General features: G+C 54.5%; 2 long non-coding RNA genes across 2 annotated transcripts; both read right to left on the bottom strand.

Annotated features, from left to right (window-relative positions):
- Window positions 1-5,035: 5,035 nt before the first annotated feature.
- LOC137451456 (uncharacterized) lies at window positions 5,036-8,946 on the bottom strand. Its single transcript, XR_010989837.1, has 3 exons — window positions 8,866-8,946; window positions 6,925-7,003; window positions 5,036-5,193 (listed from the first exon to the last, which is right to left on the bottom strand). It is a non-coding gene; the product is annotated as an uncharacterized lncRNA (long non-coding RNA).
- A 4,957-nt stretch (window positions 8,947-13,903) lies between these two features.
- LOC137451457 (uncharacterized) lies at window positions 13,904-17,316 on the bottom strand. The gene is made up of 3 exons (XR_010989838.1): window positions 17,099-17,316; window positions 15,793-15,871; window positions 13,904-14,061 (listed from the first exon to the last, which is right to left on the bottom strand). It is a non-coding gene; the product is annotated as an uncharacterized lncRNA (long non-coding RNA).
- Between the last annotated feature and the right edge of the window lie 5,065 nt (window positions 17,317-22,381).

Consider the following 22,381-nt stretch of genomic DNA (forward strand, 5'->3'; position numbering starts at 1 on the left):
GTATAGGAATATACTGTTGGCTGTGAGAAAGGGGGGAATTGATGAACAGAAAAGTCTCATTAACAGAACCACAGAGTTGATAAGAATTTTCCGCTTGTTAGCTGAAATGCTGGAACGCAGGGAGGGGGAGAGGGGCTGGCAGACAGCCTTTGGATAGAGAAGGAATAACAGGATTTGTCAGTGATTCACTTCTGTTAGTCTTGGACAAGATGCTCTTTTGTATACGATAAAGGACACCTGCATGATATGTGTACTTCTGCTCTTTTAGATAGATAAGCTTTGTATAGATAGGCAGCATCTGGACCTCTGTCATTATAGACAGATAACTTTTTGTATAAAAGTTTGCCCAAACCTCTCTGAAGACACACAGCTCTTTTGAAATGATCCTACCTGTGTCAGGCGCCAGAATAGAAGCACGATACAAGAGACTTACTGAGTCTCTTGTGTGTCTTTCTCTAAGTCATTATCAACGCTGTTTGCAGCACAAACCCAAACCAAAACCCACCCCGAGACACCCCCAGCTCCCACGGGAGCCTGCAGAGACCTCCCAAAGGGTCCGTCGGAGGTGCCCAGCTGCCTCTCCACGACCCTTGATCCTTTCAGATGGACCCACGAGAACTTTACCCAGACCCTTTTAGGTGCCCCCAGACCTCCTCCGTCACCCCCAAAAGCCTTGCCGATGGCCCCAGACCACCTTCAGACGCCGGAAGGAACACACCTGGGAGTCCCGGGCCGGCAGCGACACCGGAAACCGCACTGCAAGCTTCCCGAATGCGTCACGACCCCTTGCCCCGCCAAAGTACGGCGGTTCGCAGGCACCCTGGGGCACAGAACGGCGTCAGGCACCGAATCAGGGCTCTCCGCGACAGCTCCGGCTCCAAAGCTGCTCAGCGCGGCGCCCGCCCCCCCGGCCAGAAAAGCGGGGCGAAGCCCGCGAGGAGGGCGCGTGCGCGGGACCGGACCCGCTGCGGCGCAGGCGCCGTATCCATAGCGATGACCGGGACGCTGCCCCCCGGGGGCCAGCCGAGCCGGGCTAGGGCGCAGGCGCCGTATCCATAGCGACCACCGGGACGCTGCCCCCCGGGGGCCAGCCGAGCCGGGCTAGGGCGCAGGCGCCGTATCCATAGCGACCACCGGGACGCTGCCCCTCTGTCGCGAGCACAGCCGGGCTAGGACGCAGGCGCCGTATCCATAGCGACCACCGGGACGCTGCCCCTCTGGCGCCAGCAGAGCCGGGCTAGGGCGCAGGCGCCGGATCCATAGCGACGCTCGAGTCAAGCTCTCCGCTCTTCCCCTAAGAATTTTCGAGCATTCAGCGCAGTTAGGCTGCAGAAATTAGCTCCCCCGGGGCGGCACACGCCGCGGCACGGCTGCACTGCCGGCCGTTACACACAGGGGGGCAGCATTGAGCTCCCCCGGGGCGGCACACGCCGCGGCACGGCTGCACTGCCGGCCGTTACACACCGGGTGGCAGCACTGAGCACCTCCCTGGGCGTGGGCAGCAGCCGGGCCCCCACGTGGGTTTTAGTTTCCAATGCTAAAAGCCTTTTAGAAGCAGAGAGGGCAGACAGGGGTCGTTTCCAAAGCTTTCTTACGCACCAGTCACTCCAAGCCCTCCCTCTCCAGCTGCAAACCAGAGGTTTGCCTCCGCCTCGCCTCACCCCAGTACTTACACTTTTAAAGATAGTGTGGTGCCCTCGGAGAATTTTCAGCACTTTAGGGGGGGGGCCCCCAGCCCTCGCTCACCTGGTCCTCTGCTGCAGCAGCCCCCTGCCCCACGTGGCAGAACCAGCCCACCCACAATCCCCCCACTCCCTTTGATTCGCCCCCAGAAAGGCACAAAATAAAGCAAACTGCCCAGCTAGCACCTCCTGCCTTTCACAGCAAGGACTGAACATTGCAGCTTTGGCCAAGACTATCAGCCCAAAGGAAGGCCTGGCCCCTGAGGAGCTAAATGCAAGTGAACTGTCTGACACCACCACAGTCCTGTGAATGTTGCAAAGCAGTAGTGCATGCAGTATAATAATTCGAAAGTTAAGGGCTGCTCAAGCTTTACACAAAGTATCCTATTCAGTTTTGGGTTCCACTTAACACAAAGTAAAAGTATAAAAGGTCAGAGGGAAAGCCAACTCTACCTCTGAACTACAGCAAGAAATACTGGAATCAAGGGGCCCTTTCTTCTGCTACTAATAGATGAAGAGAACATGAAAACTGATGGGCTAAACCAACAGGGCAAGATTAGAATAACTCGTAGAGAGAACGGAAGATACAAAGCTTCAACTACATCTGTTTAGCAACGACTCCTACCAGATAACTTCCATGCCATAACTTTGCTGAATTCAAACAAGCCAGCTGGTGAAGCGTCTCGCTTACAGGCGGCCGACGAGGAGACGTGCAGAAGGCAGAGGCGAGGGAGCAAGTCCTGAGCTTTGCTGCAGGCTGTCCTGCGGCTTCCCCTACCGACTCTTTCCCGTACACCACCGCAGAATGAGTTGGGTGAATTTTGTCTCAAACCCATTAAACCCTTTGGTGGTTTCAGCTTCCCGAGGATGTGTCGGCACAAGTCCTTGTCGGGGCACCGCAAACAGGGAGAGACAAAGCTCCGAGATCCAGGAAGAGGACGGCTGAGCAGACACCCCTAAAGAGAGAAACTTCATCAGCTGAACCTCACACTTCTCCCAGCTTTGCAACAGCAAAGAACTTTGTGAACAACACAGTGGTGCTCCTAAGGAAGTCACCAGCTTGCAAGTTACAGGAGAAATAAAAACCTTTTTATTACAGAAGCACTGGCAAAAATTTATGGACAGGAACAGCAAACGAGGAAATTCTGCGATTGAGCTAACGATAGACATCAGGCCTAGGATCTGGCTACCCTGACAAAGGATGCCAACAGGACAGAGTGAGGCCTCAGCAGCACTCCCAAAAAGCCCCACAGAGAGCCACAGGCTCTGGCCCGTGCCCCACCTACGGGCCGGCCCTCATGGCAGCAGCGCAACACCACCTCTTCAGGAGCCCAGGGACTGACCTCAGCCCCCTAAGGGCCAGGCAAGGTTGGTTCCTGTTAGCTGCCTAAAGCAGCCTCCCCAGCCCTGCTTACAGGGACCTTGGGCTGCTGCTGGGGACAGAAGGGGGATGGAGGGCTCCACAACTCGTCACACAGGCCCCGAGTACAGGGCTGTTAAGCTGACAGGGTGCCAAGGGAACAGGCTGCCATGAAGGCAGAGACCCAGGCCCTCAACTACAGGGTGGGTCACCTTGCCGCAGCAACACGACCGAGCGGCTTCGCTGTGTCCGACGAATAAAAGGAGGAAGTTCCACAGGAACAGAAGGGAAAACCTTTTCACTGTGTGTGCCAGAGCCCTGGAGCAGGCTGCCCAGAGAGTTAGTGGAGTCTCTGGAGACATTCAAAACCTGCCCCAGGTGATCCTGCACTGGCACAGGGGTTGGACCGGATGCTATTTTGGGGTCCCTTCCAACCCCTAACACTCAGTGATTCTGTGATTAGCTATGCTGGTGACAGAGTCTCACTGAGTGCTCTTTAAAATGTTTTTCTTTTCTTTCAGCCTAGGAGTTTCATATTTAAATAGACCTTCTGCTCTGTCTTCCCCCTTCCTTCTTCCATCTTGCGTCTAAAAACTAGGAGAGCTTGATGAGCTGTATCCTGGGCGTCCCAACGTAACACATCTCAATTGCATACATGGATTTTGTAATCTTTTGCCCCATTGCTTGCACAGGGTGGATTAAGTTCATTACTTAGAGCTTGTCAGGACAGCTGTTGAAGTGTCCTGTGCAATGCAGGAGGAGTTGAATCCCATAGGAAACCACATTACTGTGCTTTGTCAGCCTGGTTATGGTCAGAAACCTCCTTCATTTTTTTTTCTCTTAAACAGATATATCACATGAGTCCCCAGAATTAATTTGCCTCTTCTCATAATTATTTCTTTAAAACTGTCTTAGAAGTGTCTCTGTCCTTCCCTCTCTCTAGATACTGGCCTCCTGAGCCCATGGCAGACTTGCACAGAGCTACTGCGAGCACCACTCTGCACGGCCTCTGGGGGGCTTTCAAGCACAGGCACCCCAGGAGAATCCAAACCTAACCTTGCAGCTGGCCTTAGAGCTCCTCTTTGGAAAACTGTCGCTGCCAGGGCCCACAAACCCAACATCCTCTGTCAGCAACCTGGATGTAAGAGCTGAAAAGTGTCAACGGAAATTGTACTTGGACACCTCAGGAAGATCCTTCAATGAAAGAGCTGGCTCCTCCTGAAGGGCAAGTATGAATGGAGCTCTCAAAGTACCACACTTCAGAGCCTCCTGCTTGCTAGCACTAAGACAATTGTTCATGTAGAACGACTGGCCACTCACTTCAACAAACCCCACAGAACTGGCTCCTATCAACTCTCCAGAAGACACTGCTGCACTAGCTTGGCTGCCTGACCGGCTCAGTTCAGGTGGCTTAGGATCTCACAGCGGGTACCACAAGAACTGAGGGGACTGCAATCTTTGCAGCTTCAACTTTCCTTCTCTGCTACTTCTTTTTTCAGATGGATTTTTTTTCAAAGGGACTGCTGGACAGCAGAACAGGATGGATGGCTGGGCCCCGAGAGCGGTGGGGAACAGAGTTAAACCCAGCCGGTGGCCGGCCGGGCACAAGTGCTGTTCCCCAGGACACCCCTTGTGAGAGAGTGAGTCCAGAGAAGGGCCACAAAGCTGGTGAGGGGTCTGGATAACAAGCCTTAGGAGGAGTGGCTGAAGGAACTGGGACTGTTTAATCTGCAGAAGAGGAAGCTGAGGGAATTACGGTGTGGTCTGGCTTCAGCTCTCAACTGGTTCCACGTTGAGCGAGGACAGCTTGTACTCACAGAAGGCACTGGCTGCTTGGGTTCAAGGTTCCTGCAGAGCTCAGGCTATCTCTCTTCATTAGTGAGGTCGTCCTGTCACCTAGGCAGAGAGAAGAAAATGCAGCTATGAAATTAGACCACTGGAATCGTGAGACTCGTTCTGTGTGCGACTCCAGGAGAATCCAAACCTAACCTTGGAGCTGCCCTGAAGAGCTCCTCTTTGGAAAACTCTCGCTGCCGGGCCCCACAAACCCCACACCCTCTGTCAGCAAACCGGATGTACGAGCTGAAGAGTGTCGACAGAAACTGTACGTGGACAGCTCAGGAAGATCCTGCCAGTCCCAGCACACCAGACCTGGAATGATCAAAGAAAGTCCCTTAACAACTGTCTGTGTGTCTGCTCATAGCTTGAGGAGAACCCCCCAACTCCTTCAGGACCCCCCCAGATTCCCCAACTTAGATGCCCACAAAACCCCTTTGGAGGCACCCAAAGCCCCCATCTGATACGCCCAGCTCCGTTTTAGGCACCCCCAGACGCTTCTAATGTCCCCAGACCCGCTGGTAGACCAGCCCAGAACCCCCTGACACTATCCCAGACCCTTTCAGGGGGCTCCACACCCCTTCTAGATGCCCACAAAACCCCTTCACCTGCCAAAAGAAACCTCTACCTGCCTCCAAACCCCATTTGGGGGCCACTCAGACCCCTTAGCAGCGGGTGGCAGCAACCAAGTCTGTTGCTCTCACCAATTAAACCTGGATGTTAGGAAGAAGGTCTTCATAGAATAGAATAGAGCAGGTTGAAAGAGAGATTGGCCTTTGGAATGTGCTGCCCAGGGAGGTGGTGGAGTCGCCATCACTGGAAGTGTTTAGAAAGAGACTGGATGAGGCACTCAGTGCCGTGGTTTAGTTGATTGGAATGGAATGGACCGGACCAGGTTGGAAGAGACCTTCAAGATCATCGTGTCCAACCTATCATCCAACACCACCTAATCAACTAAACCATGCAACCAAGCACCCTACCCAGTCTCCTCCTGAACACCTCCAAAGATGGTGACTCCACCACCTCCCTGGGCAGCCCATTCCAATGGGCAATCACTCTCTCTGTGCAGAACCTCTTCCTAACCTCTAGCCTAAACCTCCCCTGGCACAGCTTGAGACTGTGTCCTCTTGTTCTGGTGCTGCTTGCCTGGAAGAAGAGACCAACCCCCACCTGGCTACAACCTCCCTTCAGGGAGTCGTAGAAAGCAAGAAGGTCTCCCCTGAGCCTCCTCTTCTCCAGGCTAAGCAACCCCAGCTCCCTCAGCCTCTCCTCACAGGCCTGTGCTCCAAACCCCGCCCCAGCTTTGTTGCCCTTCTCCGGACACCTTCCAGCAACTCAACGTCTTGCTTAAACGGAGGGGCCCAGAACTGGACACGGGACTCAAGGTGTGCCCTAACCAGTGCCAAGTGCAGGGGCAGAATGACCTCCCTGCTCCTGCTGGCCACTCTGATCCTGATATTGGCCAGGTTGCCAGTGGCCTTCTTGGCCACCCGTGCACGCTGCTGGTCACGACCAGAAGACAGGGATCAGAAGAGTCTTTGGCCAAGCTGTAAACCTCTTCCTAACATTCAGCCTAAACCTCCCCTGGCACAGCTTGAGACTGTGCCCTCTTGCTCTGGTGCTGCTTGCCTGGGAGAAGAGACCAACCCCCACCTGGCTACAACCAGAACTGAGGGGATTGCAATCTTTGCAGCTTCAGCTTTCCTTCTCTGCTACTTCTTTTTTCAGATGGATTTTTTTTCAAAGGGACTGCTGGACAGCAGAACAGGATGGATGGCTGGGCCCCAAGAGCGGTGGGGAACAGAGTTAAACCCAGCCGGTGGCCGGCCGGGCACAAGTAGTGTTCCCCAGGACACCCCTTGTGAGAGAGTGAGTCCAGAGAAGGGCCACAAAGCTGGTGAGGGGTCTGGATAACAAGTCTTACGAGGAGTGGCTGAAGGAACTGGGACTGTTTAATCTGCAGAAGAGGAAGCTGAGGGAATTAAGGTATGGTCTGGCTTCAGCTCTCAACTAGTTCCACGTTGAACAAGGACAGCTTGTACTCACAGAAGGCACTGGCTGCTTGGGTTCAAGGTTCCTGCAGAGCTCAGGCTATCTCTCTTCATTAGTGAGGTCGTCCTGTCACCTAGGCAGAGAGAAGAAAATGCAGCTATGAAATTAGACCACTGGAATCGTGAGACTCGTTCTGTGTGCGACTCCAGGAGAATCCAAACCTAACCTTGGAGCTGCCCTGAAGAGCTCCTCATAGCTTGAGGAGTAACAGAGCAGGAACAATTCCCAAAAGGTTTTCACTGCATTCCTAGGGCACTTGAAGGATTGCCCTGGCTGTAGTTAATACCTAGAAATTCCCCTCAAAATCTTTGCAGCACAGCAAGGAAATTGAGGGATGGGAAGGCAATATGTACTTACACGTTAGGCAAGAATTGGCTTTGCAAACTAATCTCTCTAACTGTTGGATATGCACTGAACTTCCTTGAGGCCAAATGAGGACCCCTTTATTTGGGGAAGCCTCAATGAATTGGACTTGGGGGCCATCAGACTGGGTGACTACATCCGAGAGTAACTTCCACAAGTGTCAGCATGGGAAAGATAGCTCAGAAAGCCTGGGTCCAAAGTTTGACTTAAGAAAATATAGTATAGGAATATACTGTTGGCTGTGAGAAAGGGGGGAATTGACGAACAGAAAAGTCTCATTAACAGAACCACAGAGTTGATAAGAATTTTCCGCTTGTTAGCTGAAATGCTGGAACGCAGGGAGGGGGAGAGGGGTTGGCAGACAGCCTTTGGATAGAGAAGGAATAACAGGATTTGTCAGTGATTCACTTCTGTTAGTCTTGGACAAGATGCTCCTTTGTATACGATAAAGGACACCTGCATGATATGTGTACTTCTGCTCTTTTAGATAGATAAGCTTTGTATAGATAGGCAGCATCTGGACCTCTGTCATTATAGACAGATAACTTTTTGTATAAAAGTTTGCCCAAACCTCTCTGAAGACACACAGCTCTTTTGAAATGATCCTACCTGTGTCAGGCGCCAGAATAGAAGCACGATACAAGAGACTTACTGAGTCTCTTGTGTGTCTTTCTCTAAGTCATTATCAACGCTGTTTGCAGCACAAACCCATACCCAAACCCACCCCGAGACACCCCCAGCTCCCACGGGAGCCTGCAGAGACCTCCCCAAGGGACCGTCGGAGGTGCCCAGCTGCCTCTCCACGACCCTTGACCCTTTCAGATGGCCCCACCAGAACTTTACGTATCCCCAGACCCTTTTAGGTGTCCCCAAGACCTCCTCCGTCACCCCCAAAAGCCCTGCCGATGGCCCCAGACCACCTTCAGACGCCGGAAGGAACACACCTGGGAGTCCCGGGCCGGCAGCGACACCGGGACGGGACCCGCTGCGGCGCAGGCGCCGTATCCATAGGGACCACCGGGACGCTGCCCCTGTGGCGCCAGCAGAGCCGGGCTAGGGCGCAGGCGCCGGATCCATAGCGGCGCTCGAGTCAAGCTCTCCGCCCTCCGCTCTTCCCCTAAGAATTTTCGAGCATTCAGCGCAGTTGGGCTGCAGAAATTAGCTCCCCCGGGGCGGCACACGCCGCGGCACGGCTGCACTGCCGGCCATTACACACCGGGTGGCAGCATTGAGCTCCCACGGGGCGGCACACGCCGCGGGACGGCTGCACTGCCGGCCATTACACACCGGGTGGCAGCATTGAGCTCTCCCGGGGCGGCACACGCCGCGGCACGGCTGCACTGCCGGCCATTACACACAGGGTGGCAGCATTGAGCTCCCACGGGGCCTCTGGGTACGGTTGAGGCAGCAGCCGCCACCCCCGCAGAGCCCCACCGGCCAAGCCCGGACACGCCCCCCCCCCCCCCCCCAAAAGCCCCGAGCTGCCCCGCCGGTGGCCACCCCCCCAAGCCCCGCGCACCTCCAGCGGCTGCTATAGAGAAACCCCACAAAGCAGCAGAGACTGGCACTGACCTGGGACACAGCAGAAGAGCTGCAACCTCTACGAGCCACAACCCTGAAAGCATCTGGCGCCATGTTGTTGAGGGCGGTGCCATGCTGGGGGGTGGGGTTCAGGCTGGGGGGCGGTGACACGCTGGAGGGGGGCGGTGACACGCTGGAGGGGGGCGGTGACACGCTGGAGGGGGGCGGTGACACGCTGGAGGGGGGCGGTGACACGCTGGAGGGGGGCGGTGACACGCTGGAGGGGGGCGGTGACACGCTGGAGGGGGGCGGTGACACGCTGGAGGGGGGCGGTGACACGCTGGAGGGGGGCGGTGACACGCTGGAGGGGGGCGGTGACACGCTGGAGGGGGGCGGTGACACGCTGGAGGGGGGCGGTGACACGCTGGAGGGGGGCGGTGACACGCTGGGGGGGGCGGTGCCACGCTGGGGGGGCGGTGCCACGCTGGGGGGGCGGTGACACGCTGAGGGGGCGGTGACACGCTGGGGGGGGCGGTGACACGCTGGGGGGGCGGTGCCACGCTGGAGGGGGGCGGTGACACGCTGGAGGGGGGCGGTGACACGCTGAGGGGGCGGTGCCACGCTGGGGGGGTGGTGCCACGCCGGGGGGGACGGTGACACGCCGGGGGGGGCGGTGCCTGCGTTGTCACCTCACTCTCAGCTTTTCATGGGTTTTATTCCCCTCCAAGACAACACGTTGAGTTCTGAGCAGCTGAGGAGCCCTGGGGATCACCTGTACAGAAATGTTCCTCCAAGAGCTGTCAGAAAAACGTTCGTTCCGCCAGCAGGCAGCTCTGGCTTCAGAACAAAAGCCTTCTGTGATCATTCTGTTTAGCTCAGCACCAGCTGCAGCCGTCGGTATTACCAAACTACACAGTAATGGCCTCCTCCCGGTGCCCTCCCGGTCCCAACAGTTTCCTCCCACCAAAGGACTGGCAGAGAACTGGAAGCGACTGGGAAGCAGATCCGGGCTACGGCGCAGGCGCCGGATCCATAGCGACGCTCGAGTCAAGCTCTCCGCTCTCCCCCTAAGAATTTTCGAGCATTCAGCGCAGTTAGGCTGCAGAAATTAGCTCCCCCGGGGCGGCACACGCCGCGGCACGGCAGCACTGCCGGCCATTACACACAGGGTTGAGCACTGAGCTCCCACGGGGCGCTATACGCCGCGGTACGGCTGCACTGCCGGCCATTACACACAGGGTGGCAGCATTGAGCTCCCACGGGGCGGCACACGCCGCGGCACGGCTGCACTGCCGGCCATTACGCACAGGGTGGCAGCATTGAGCTCCCCCGGGGCGGCACACGCCGCTGCACGGCTCCACTGCCGGCCATTACGCACAGGGTGGCAGCATTGAGCTCCCCCGGGGCGGCACACGCCGCGGTACGGCTGCACTGCCGGCCGTTACACACCGGGTGGCAGCATTGAGCTCCCCCGGGGCGGCACACGCCGCGGCACGGCTGCACTGCCGGCCGTTACACACCGGGTGGCAGCACTGAGCACCTCCCTGGGCGTGGGCAGCAGCCGGGCCCCCACGTGGGTTTTAGTTTCCAATGCTAAAAGCCTTTTAGAAGCAGAGAGGGCAGACAGGGGTCGTTTCCAAAGCTTTCTTACGCACCAGTCACTCCAAGCTCTCCCTCTCCAGCTGCAAACCAGAGGTTTGCCTCCGCCTCGCCTCACCCCAGTACTTACACTTTTAAAGATATTGTGGTGCCCTCGGAGAATTTTCAGCACTTTAGGGGGGGACCCCAGCCCTCGCTCACCTGCTCCTCTGCTGCAGCAGCCCCCTGCCCCACGTGGCAGAACCAGCCCACCCACAATCCCCCCACTCCCTTTGATTCACCCCCAAAAAGGCACAAAATAAAGCAAACTGCCCAGCCAGCACCTCCTGCCTTTCACAGCAAGGACTGAACATTGCAGCTTTGGCCAAGACTATCAGCCCAAAGGAAGGCCTGGCCCCTGAGGAGCTAAATGCAAGTGAACTGTCTGACACCACCACAGTCCTGTGAATGTTGCAAAGCAGTAGTGCATGCAGTATAATAATTCGAAAGTTAAGGGCTGCTCAAGCTTTACACAAAGTATCCTATTCAGTTTTGGGTTCCACTTAACACAAAGTAAAAGTATAAAAGGTCAGAGGGAAAGCCAACTCTACCTCTGAACTACAGCAAGAAATACTGGAATCAAGGGGCCCTTTCTTCTGCTACTAATAGATGAAGAGAACATGAAAACTGATGGGCTAAACCAACAGGGCAAGATTAGAATAACTAGTAGAGAGAACGGAAGATACAAAGCTTCAACTACATCTGTTTAGCAACGACTCCTACCAGATAACTTCCATGCCATAACTTTGCTGAATTCAAACAAGCCAGCTGGTGAAGCGTCTCGCTTACAGGCGGCCGACGAGGAGCCGTGCAGAAGGCAGAGGCGAGGGAGCAAGTCCTGAGCTTTGCTGCAGGCTGTCCTGCGGCTTCCCCTACCGACTCTTTCCCGTACACCACCGCAGAATGAGTTGGGTGAATTTTGTCTCAAACCCATTAAACCCTTTGGTGGTTTCAGCTTCCCGAGGATGTGTCGGCACAAGTCCTTGTCGGGGCACCGCAAACAGGGAGAGACAAAGCTCCGAGATCCAGGAAGAGGACGGCTGAGCAGACACTTCTAAAGAGAGAAACTTCATCAGCTGAACCTCACACTTCTCCCAGCTTTGCAACAGCAAAGAACTTTGTGAACAACACAGTGGTGCTCCTAAGGAGGTCACCAGCTTGCAAGTTACAGGAGAAATAAAAACCTTTTTATTACAGAAGCACTGGCAAAAATTTACGGACAGGAACAGCAGACGAGGAAATTCTGCGATTGAGCTAACGATAGACATCAGGCCTAGGATCTGGCTACCCTGACAAAGGATGCCAACAGGACAGAGTGAGGCCTCAGCAGCACTCCCAAAAAGCCCCACAGAGAGCCACAGGCTCTGGCCCGTGCCCCACCTACGGGCCGGCCCTCATGGCAGCAGCGCAACACCACCTCTTCAGGAGCCCAGGGACTGACCTCAGCCCCCTAAGGGCCAGGCAAGGTTGGTTCCTGTTAGCTGCCTAAAGCAGCCTCCCCAGCCCTGCTTACAGGGACCTTGGGCTGCTGCTGGGGACAGAAGGGGGATGGAGGGCTCCACAACTCGTCACACAGGCCCCGAGTACAAGGCTGTTAAGCTGACAGGGTGCCAAGGGAACAGGCTGCCATGAAGGCAGAGACCCAGGCCCTCAACTACAGGGTGGGTCACCTTGCCGCAGCAACACGACCCAGCGGCTTCGCTGTGTCCGACGAATAAAAGGAGGAAGTTCCACAGGAACAGAAGGGAAAACCTTTTCACTGTGTGTGCCAGAGCCCTGGAGCAGGCTGCCCAGAGAGTTAGTGGAGTCTCTGGAGACATTCAAAACCTGCCCCAGGTGATCCTGCACTGGCACAGGGGTTGGACCGGATGCTATTTTGGGGTCCCTTCCAACCCCTAACACTCAGTGATTCTGTGATTAGCTATGCTGGTGACAGAGTCTCACTGAGTGCTCTTTAAAATGTTTTTCTTTTCTTTCAGCCTAGGAGTTTCATATTTAAATAGACCTTCTGCTCTGTCTTCCCCCTTCCTTCTTCCATCTTGCGTCTAAAAACTAGGAGAGCTTGATGAGCTGTATCCTGGGCGTCCCAACGTAACACGTCTCAATTGCATACATGGATTTTGTAATCTTTTGCCCCATTGCTCGCACAGGGTGGATTAAGTTCATTACTTATAGCTTGTCAGGACAGCTGTTGAAGTGTCCTGTGCAATGCAGGAGGAGTTGAATCCCATAGGAAACCACATTACTGTGCTTTGTCAGCCTGGTTATGGTCAGAAACCTCCTTCATTTTTTTTTCTCTTAAACAGACATATCACATGAGTCCCCAGAATTAATTTGCCTCTTCTCATAATTATTTCTTTAAAACTGTCTTAGAAGTGTCTCTGTCCTTCCCTCTCTCTAGATACTGGCCTCCTGAGCCCATGGCAGACTTGCACAGAGCTACTGCGAGCACCACTCTGCACGGCCTCTGGGGGGCTTTCAAGCACAGGCACCCCAGGAGAATCCAAACCTAACCTTGCAGCTGGCCTTAGAGCTCCTCTTTGGAAAACTGTCGCTGCCAGGGCCCACAAACCCAACATCCTCTGTCAGCAACCTGGATGTAAGAGCTGAAAAGTGTCAACGGAAATTGTACTTGGACACCTCAGGAAGATCCTTCAATGAAAGAGCTGGCTCCTCCTGAAGGGCAAGTATGAATGGAGCATTCAAAGTACCACACTTCAGAGCCTCCTACTTGCTAGCACTAAGACAATTGTTCATGTAGAACGACTGGCCACTCACTTCAACAAACCCCACAGAACTGGCTCCTATCAACTCTCCAGAAGACACTGCTGCACTAGCTTGGCTGCCTGACCGGCTCAGTTCAGGTGGCTTAGGATCTCACAGCGGGTACCACAAGAACTGAGGGGACTGCAATCTTTGCAGCTTCAACTTTCCTTCTCTGCTACTTCTTTTTTCAGATGGATTTTTTTTCAAAGGGACTGCTGGACAGCGGAACAGGATGGATGGCTGGGCCCCGAGAGCGGTGGGGAACAGAGTTAAACCCAGCCGGTGGCCGGCCGGGCACAAGTGGTGTTCCCCAGGACACCCCTTGTGAGAGAGTGAGTCCAGAGAAGGGCCACAAAGCTGGTGAGGGGTCTGGATAACAAGCCTTAGGAGGAGTGGCTGAAGGAACTGGGACTGTTTAATCTGCAGAAGAGGAAGCTGAGGGAATTATGGTGTGGTCTGGCTTCAGCTCTCAACTAGTTCCACGTTGAGCAAGGACAGCTTGTACTCACAGAAGGCACTGGCTGCTTGGGTTCAAGGTTCCTGCAGAGCTCAGGCTATCTCTCTTCATTAGTGAGGTCGTCCTGTCACCTAGGCAGAGAGAAGAAAATGCAGCTATGAAATTAGACCACTGGAATCGTGAGACTCGTTCTGTGTGCGACTCCAGGAGACTCCAAACCTAACCTTGGAGCTGCCCTGAAGAGCTCCTCTTTGGAAAAGTCTCGCTGCCGGGCCCCACAAACCCCACACCCTCTGTCAGCAAACCGGATGTACGAGCTGAAGAGTGTCGACAGAAACTGTACGTGGACAGCTCAGGAAGATCCTGCCAGTCCCAGCACACCAGACCTGGAATGATCAAAGAAAGTCCCTTAACAACTGTCTATGTGTCTGCTCATAGCTTGAGGAGAACCCCCCAACTCCTTCAGGACCCCCCCAGATTCCCCAACTTAGATGCCCACAAAACCCCTTTGGAGGCACCCAAACCCCCCATCTGATACGCCCAGCTCCGTTTTAGGTACCCCCAGACGCTTCTAATGTCCCCAGACCCGCTGGTGGACCAGCCCAGAACCCCCTGACACTATCCCAGACCCTTTCAGGGGGCTCCACACCCCTTCTAGATGCCCACAAAACCCCTTCACCTGCCAAAAGAAACCTCTACCTGCCTCCAAACCCCATTTGGGGGCCACTCAGACCCCTTAGCAGCGGGTGGCAGCAACCAAGTCTGTTGCTCTCACCAATTAAACCTGGATGTTAGGAAGAAGGTCTTCATAGAATAGAATAGAGCAGGTTGAAAGAGAGATTGGCCTTTGGAATGTGCTGCCCAGGGAGGTGGTGGAGTCACCATCACTGGAAGTGTTTAGAAAGAGACTGGATGAGGCACTCAGTGCCGTGGTTTAGTTGATTGGAATGGAATGGACCGGACCAGGTTGGAAGAGACCTTCAAGATCATCGTGTCCAACCTATCATCCAACACCACCTAATCAACTAAACCATGCAACCAAGCACCCTACCCAGTCTCCTCCTGAACACCTCCAAAGATGGTGACTCCACCACCTCCCTGGGCAGCCCATTCCAATGGGCAATCACTCTCTCTGTGCAGAACCTCTTCCTAACCTCTAGCCTAAACCTCCCCTGGCACAGCTTGAGACTGTGTCCTCTTGTTCTGGTGCTGCTTGCCTGGAAGAAGAGACCAACCCCCACCTGGCTACAACCTCCCTTCAGGGAGTCGTAGAAAGCAAGAAGGTCTCCCCTGAGCCTCCTCTTCTCCAGGCTAAGCAACCCCAGCTCCCTCAGCCTCTCCTCACAGGCCTGTGCTCCAAACCCCTCCCCAGCTTTGTTGCCCTTCTCCGGACACCTTCCAGCAACTCAACGTCTTGCTTAAACGGAGGGGCCCAGAACTGGACAGGGGACTCAAGGTGTGCCCTAACCAGTGCCAAGTGCAGGGGCAGAATGACCTCCCTGCTCCTGCTGGCCACTCTGATCCTGATATTGGCCAGGTTGCCAGTGGCCTTCTTGGCCACCCGTGCACGCTGCTGGTCACGACCAGAAGACAGGGATCAGAAGAGTCTTTGGCCAAGCTGTAAACCACTTCCTAACATTCAGCCTAAACCTCCCCTGGCACAGCTTGAGACTGTGTCCTCTTGCTCTGGTGCTGCTTGCCTGGGAGAAGAGACCAACCCCCACCTGGCTACAACCAGAACTGAGGGGACTGCAATCTTTGCAGCTTCAGCTTTCCTTCTCTGCTACTTCTTTTTTCAGATGGATTTTTTTTCAAAGGGACTGCTGGACAGCAGAACAGGATGGATGGCTGGGCCCCAAGAGCGGTGGGGAACAGAGTTAAACCCAGCCGGTGGCCGGCCGGGCACAAGTGCTGTTCCCCAGGACACCCCTTGTGAGAGAGTGAGTCCAGAGAAGGGCCACAAATCTGGTGAGGGGTCTGGATAACAAGCCTTAGGAGGAGTGGCTGAAGGAACTGGGACTGTTTAATGTGCAGAAGAGGAAGCTGAGGGAATTACGGTGTGGTCTGGCTTCAGCTCTCAACTACCTCCACGTTGAACAAGGACAGCTTGTACTCACAGAAGGCACTGGCTGCTTGGGTTCAAGGTTCCTGCAGAGCTCAGGCTATCTCTCTTCATTAGTGAGGTCGTCCTGTCACCTAGGCAGAGAGAAGAAAATGCAGCTATGAAATTAGACCACTGGAATCGTGAGACTCGTTCTGTGTGAGACTCCAGGAGAATCCAAACCTAACCTTGGAGCTGCCCTGAAGAGCTCCTCATAGCTTGAGGAGTACCAGAGCAGGAACAATTCCCAAAAGGTTTTCACTGCATTCCTAGGGCACTTGAAGGATTGCCCTGGCTGTAGTTAATACCTAGAAATTCCCCTCAAAATCTTTGCAGCACAGCAAGGAAATTGAGGGATGGGAAGGCAATATGTACTTACACGTTAGGCAAGAATTGGCTTTGCAAACTAATCTCTCTAACTGTTGGATATGCACTGAACTTCCTCGAGGCCAAATGAGGACCCCTTTATTTGGGGAAGCCTCAATGAATTGGACTTGGGGGGCATCAGACTGGGTGACTACATCCGAGAGTAACTTCCACAAGTGTCAGCATGGGAAAGATAGCTCAGAAAGCCTGGGTCCAAAGTTTGACTTAAGAAAATATAGTATAGGAATATACTGTTGGCTGTGAGAAAGGGGGGAATTGATGAACAGAAAAGTCTCATTAACAGAACCACAGAGTTGATAAGAATTTTCCGCTTGTTAGCTGAAATGCTGGAACGCAGGGAGGGGGAGAGGGGCTGGCAGACAGCCTTTGGATAGAGAAGGAATAACAGGATTTGTCAGTGATTCACTTCTGTTAGTCTTGGACAAGATGCTCTTTTGTATACGATAAAGGACACCTGCATGATATGTGTACTTCTGCTCTTTTAGATAGATAAGCTTTGTATAGATAGGCAGCATCTGGACCTCTGTCATTATAGACAGATAACTTTTTGTATAAAAGTTTGCCCAAACCTCTCTGAAGACACACAGCTCTTTTGAAATGATCCTACCTGTGTCAGGCGCCAGAATAGAAGCACGATACAAGAGACTTACTGAGTCTCTTGTGTGTCTTTCTCTAAGTCATTATCAACGCTGTTTGCAGCACAAACCCAAACCAAAACCCACCCCGAGACACCCCCAGCTCCCACGGGAGCCTGCAGAGACCTCCCAAAGGGTCCGTCGGAGGTGCCCAGCTGCCTCTCCACGACCCTTGATCCTTTCAGATGGACCCACGAGAACTTTACCCAGACCCTTTTAGGTGCCCCCAGACCTCCTCCGTCACCCCCAAAAGCCTTGCCGATGGCCCCAGACCACCTTCAGACGCCGGAAGGAACACACCTGGGAGTCCCGGGCCGGCAGCGACACCGGAAACCGCACTGCAAGCTTCCCGAATGCGTCACGACCCCTTGCCCCGCCAAAGTACGGCGGTTCGCAGGCACCCTGGGGCACAGAACGGCGTCAGGCACCGAATCAGGGCTCTCCGCGACAGCTCCGGCTCCAAAGCTGCTCAGCGCGGCGCCCGCCCCCCCGGCCAGAAAAGCGGGGCGAAGCCCGCGAGGAGGGCGCGTGCGCGGGACCGGACCCGCTGCGGCGCAGGCGCCGTATCCATAGCGATGACCGGGACGCTGCCCCCCGGGGGCCAGCCGAGCCGGGCTAGGGCGCAGGCGCCGTATCCATAGCGACCACCGGGACGCTGCCCCTCTGTCGCGAGCACAGCCGGGCTAGGACGCAGGCGCCGTATCCATAGCGACCACCGGGACGCTGCCCCTCTGGCGCCAGCAGAGCCGGGCTAGGGCGCAGGCGCCGGATCCATAGCGTCGCTCGAGTCAAGCTCTCCGCTCTTCCCCTAAGAATTTTCGAGCATTCAGCGCAGTTAGGCTGCAGAAATTAGCTCCCCCGGGGCGGCACACGCCGCGGCACGGCAGCACTGCCGGCCATTACACACAGGGGGGCAGCATTGAGCTCCCCCGGGGCGGCACACGCCGCGGCACGGCTGCACTGCCGGCCGTTACACACAGGGGGGCAGCATTGAGCTCCCCCGGGGCGGCACACGCCGCGGCACGGCTGCACTGCCGGCCGTTACACACCGGGTGGCAGCACTGAGCACCTCCCTGGGCGTGGGCAGCAGCCGGGCCCCCACGTGGGTTTTAGTTTCCAATGCTAAAAGCCTTTTAGAAGCAGAGAGGGCAGACAGGGGTCGTTTCCAAAGCTTTCTTACGCACCAGTCACTCCAAGCCCTCCCTCTCCAGCTGCAAACCAGAGGTTTGCCTCCGCCTCGCCTCACCCCAGTACTTACACTTTTAAAGATAGTGTGGTGCCCTCGGAGAATTTTCAGCACTTTAGGGGGGGGCCCCCAGCCCTCGCTCACCTGGTCCTCTGCTGCAGCAGCCCCCTGCCCCACGTGGCAGAACCAGCCCACCCACAATCCCCCCACTCCCTTTGATTCGCCCCCAGAAAGGCACAAAATAAAGCAAACTGCCCAGCTAGCACCTCCTGCCTTTCACAGCAAGGACTGAACATTGCAGCTTTGGCCAAGACTATCAGCCCAAAGGAAGGCCTGGCCCCTGAGGAGCTAAATGCAAGTGAACTGTCTGACACCACCACAGTCCTGTGAATGTTGCAAAGCAGTAGTGCATGCAGTATAATAATTCGAAAGTTAAGGGCTGCTCAAGCTTTACACAAAGTATCCTATTCAGTTTTGGGTTCCACTTAACACAAAGTAAAAGTATAAAAGGTCAGAGGGAAAGCCAACTCTACCTCTGAACTACAGCAAGAAATACTGGAATCAAGGGGCCCTTTCTTCTGCTACTAATAGATGAAGAGAACATGAAAACTGATGGGCTAAACCAACAGGGCAAGATTAGAATAACTCGTAGAGAGAACGGAAGATACAAAGCTTCAACTACATCTGTTTAGCAACGACTCCTACCAGATAACTTCCATGCCATAACTTTGCTGAATTCAAACAAGCCAGCTGGTGAAGCGTCTCGCTTACAGGCGGCCGACGAGGAGACGTGCAGAAGGCAGAGGCGAGGGAGCAAGTCCTGAGCTTTGCTGCAGGCTGTCCTGCGGCTTCCCCTACCGACTCTTTCCCGTACACCACCGCAGAATGAGTTGGGTGAATTTTGTCTCAAACCCATTAAACCCTTTGGTGGTTTCAGCTTCCCGAGGATGTGTCGGCACAAGTCCTTGTCGGGGCACCGCAAACAGGGAGAGACAAAGCTCCGAGATCCAGGAAGAGGACGGCTGAGCAGACACCCCTAAAGAGAGAAACTTCATCAGCTGAACCTCACACTTCTCCCAGCTTTGCAACAGCAAAGAACTTTGTGAACAACACAGTGGTGCTCCTAAGGAAGTCACCAGCTTGCAAGTTACAGGAGAAATAAAAACCTTTTTATTACAGAAGCACTGGCAAAAATTTATGGACAGGAACAGCAAACGAGGAAATTCTGCGATTGAGCTAACGATAGACATCAGGCCTAGGATCTGGCTACCCTGACAAAGGATGCCAACAGGACAGAGTGAGGCCTCAGCAGCACTCCCAAAAAGCCCCACAGAGAGCCACAGGCTCTGGCCCGTGCCCCACCTACGGGCCGGCCCTCATGGCAGCAGCGCAACACCACCTCTTCAGGAGCCCAGGGACTGACCTCAGCCCCCTAAGGGCCAGGCAAGGTTGGTTCCTGTTAGCTGCCTAAAGCAGCCTCCCCAGCCCTGCTTACAGGGACCTTGGGCTGCTGCTGGGGACAGAAAGGGGATGGAGGGCTCCACAACTCGTCACACAGGCCCCGAGTACAGGGCTGTTAAGCTGACAGGGTGCCAAGGGAACAGGCTGCCATGAAGGCAGAGACCCAGGCCCTGAACTACAGGGTGGGTCACCTTGCCGCAGCAACACGACCCAGCGGCTTCGCTGTGTCCGACGAATAAAAGGAGGAAGTTCCACAGGAACAGAAGGGAAAACCTTTTCACTGTGTGTGCCAGAGCCCTGGAGCAGGCTGCCCAGAGAGTTAGTGGAGTCTCTGGAGACATTCAAAACCTGCCCCAGGTGATCCTGCACTGGCACAGGGGTTGGACCGGATGCTATTTTGGGGTCCCTTCCAACCCCTAACACTCAGTGATTCTGTGATTAGCTATGCTGGTGACAGAGTCTCACTGAGTGCTCTTTAAAATGTTTTTCTTTTCTTTCAGCCTAGGAGTTTCATATTTAAATAGACCTTCTGCTCTGTCTTCCCCCTTCCTTCTTCCATCTTGCGTCTAAAAACTAGGAGAGCTTGATGAGCTGTATCCTGGGCGTCCCAACGTAACACATCTCAATTGCATACATGGATTTTGTAATCTTTTGCCCCATTGCTTGCACAGGGTGGATTAAGTTCATTACTTAGAGCTTGTCAGGACAGCTGTTGAAGTGTCCTGTGCAATGCAGGAGGAGTTGAATCCCATAGGAAACCACATTACTGTGCTTTGTCAGCCTGGTTATGGTCAGAAACCTCCTTCATTTTTTTTTCTCTTAAACAGATATATCACATGAGTCCCCAGAATTAATTTGCCTCTTCTCATAATTATTTCTTTAAAACTGTCTTAGAAGTGTCTCTGTCCTTCCCTCTCTCTAGATACTGGCCTCCTGAGCCCATGGCAGACTTGCACAGAGCTACTGCGAGCACCACTCTGCACGGCCTCTGGGGGGCTTTCAAGCACAGGCACCCCAGGAGAATCCAAACCTAACCTTGCAGCTGGCCTTAGAGCTCCTCTTTGGAAAACTGTCGCTGCCAGGGCCCACAAACCCAACATCCTCTGTCAGCAACCTGGATGTAAGAGCTGAAAAGTGTCAACGGAAATTGTACTTGGACACCTCAGGAAGATCCTTCAATGAAAGAGCTGGCTCCTCCTGAAGGGCAAGTATGAATGGAGCTCTCAAAGTACCACACTTCAGAGCCTCCTGCTTGCTAGCACTAAGACAATTGTTCATGTAGAACGACTGGCCACTCACTTCAACAAACCCCACAGAACTGGCTCCTATCAACTCTCCAGAAGACACTGCTGCACTAGCTTGGCTGCCTGACCGGCTCAGTTCAGGTGGCTTAGGATCTCACAGCGGGTACCACAAGAACTGAGGGGACTGCAATCTTTGCAGCTTCAACTTTCCTTCTCTGCTACTTCTTTTTTCAGATGGATTTTTTTTCAAAGGGACTGCTGGACAGCAGAACAGGATGGATGGCTGGGCCCCGAGAGCGGTGGGGAACAGAGTTAAACCCAGCCGGTGGCCGGCCGGGCACAAGTGCTGTTCCCCAGGACACCCCTTGTGAGAGAGTGAGTCCAGAGAAGGGCCACAAAGCTGGTGAGGGGTCTGGATAACAAGCCTTAGGAGGAGTGGCTGAAGGAACTGGGACTGTTTAATGTGCAGAAGAGGAAGCTGAGGGAATTACGGTGTGGTCTGGCTTCAGCTCTCAACTGGTTCCACGTTGAGCGAGGACAGCTTGTACTCACAGAAGGCACTGGCTGCTTGGGTTCAAGGTTCCTGCAGAGCTCAGGCTATCTCTCTTCATTAGTGAGGTCGTCCTGTCACCTAGGCAGAGAGAAGAAAATGCAGCTATGAAATTAGACCACTGGAATCGTGAGACTCGTTCTGTGTGCGACTCCAGGAGAATCCAAACCTAACCTTGGAGCTGCCCTGAAGAGCTCCTCTTTGGAAAACTCTCGCTGCCGGGCCCCACAAACCCCACACCCTCTGTCAGCAAACCGGATGTACGAGCTGAAGAGTGTCGACAGAAACTGTACGTGGACAGCTCAGGAAGATCCTGCCAGTCCCAGCACACCAGACCTGGAATGATCAAAGAAAGTCCCTTAACAACTGTCTGTGTGTCTGCTCATAGCTTGAGGAGAACCCCCCAACTCCTTCAGGACCCCCCCAGATTCCCCAACTTAGATGCCCACAAAACCCCTTTGGAGGCACCCAAAGCCCCCATCTGATACGCCCAGCTCCGTTTTAGGCACCCCCAGACGCTTCTAATGTCCCCAGACCCGCTGGTAGACCAGCCCAGAACCCCCTGACACTATCCCAGACCCTTTCAGGGGGCTCCACACCCCTTCTAGATGCCCACAAAACCCCTTCACCTGCCAAAAGAAACCTCTACCTGCCTCCAAACCCCATTTGGGGGCCACTCAGACCCCTTAGCAGCGGGTGGCAGCAACCAAGTCTGTTGCTCTCACCAATTAAACCTGGATGTTAGGAAGAAGGTCTTCATAGAATAGAATAGAGCAGGTTGAAAGAGAGATTGGCCTTTGGAATGTGCTGCCCAGGGAGGTGGTGGAGTCGCCATCACTGGAAGTGTTTAGAAAGAGACTGGATGAGGCACTCAGTGCCGTGGTTTAGTTGATTGGAATGGAATGGACCGGACCAGGTTGGAAGAGACCTTCAAGATCATCGTGTCCAACCTATCATCCAACACCACCTAATCAACTAAACCATGCAACCAAGCACCCTACCCAGTCTCCTCCTGAACACCTCCAAAGATGGTGACTCCACCACCTCCCTGGGCAGCCCATTCCAATGGGCAATCACTCTCTCTGTGCAGAACCTCTTCCTAACCTCTAGCCTAAACCTCCCCTGGCACAGCTTGAGACTGT

The sequence above is a fragment of the Melanerpes formicivorus genome, unplaced genomic scaffold (genome assembly GCF_026170545.1).
Source record: "Melanerpes formicivorus ecotype bairdi unplaced genomic scaffold, bMelFor1.0.p_v2 SCAF_45, whole genome shotgun sequence".
Lineage (NCBI taxonomy): Eukaryota > Metazoa > Chordata > Aves > Piciformes > Picidae > Melanerpes > Melanerpes formicivorus.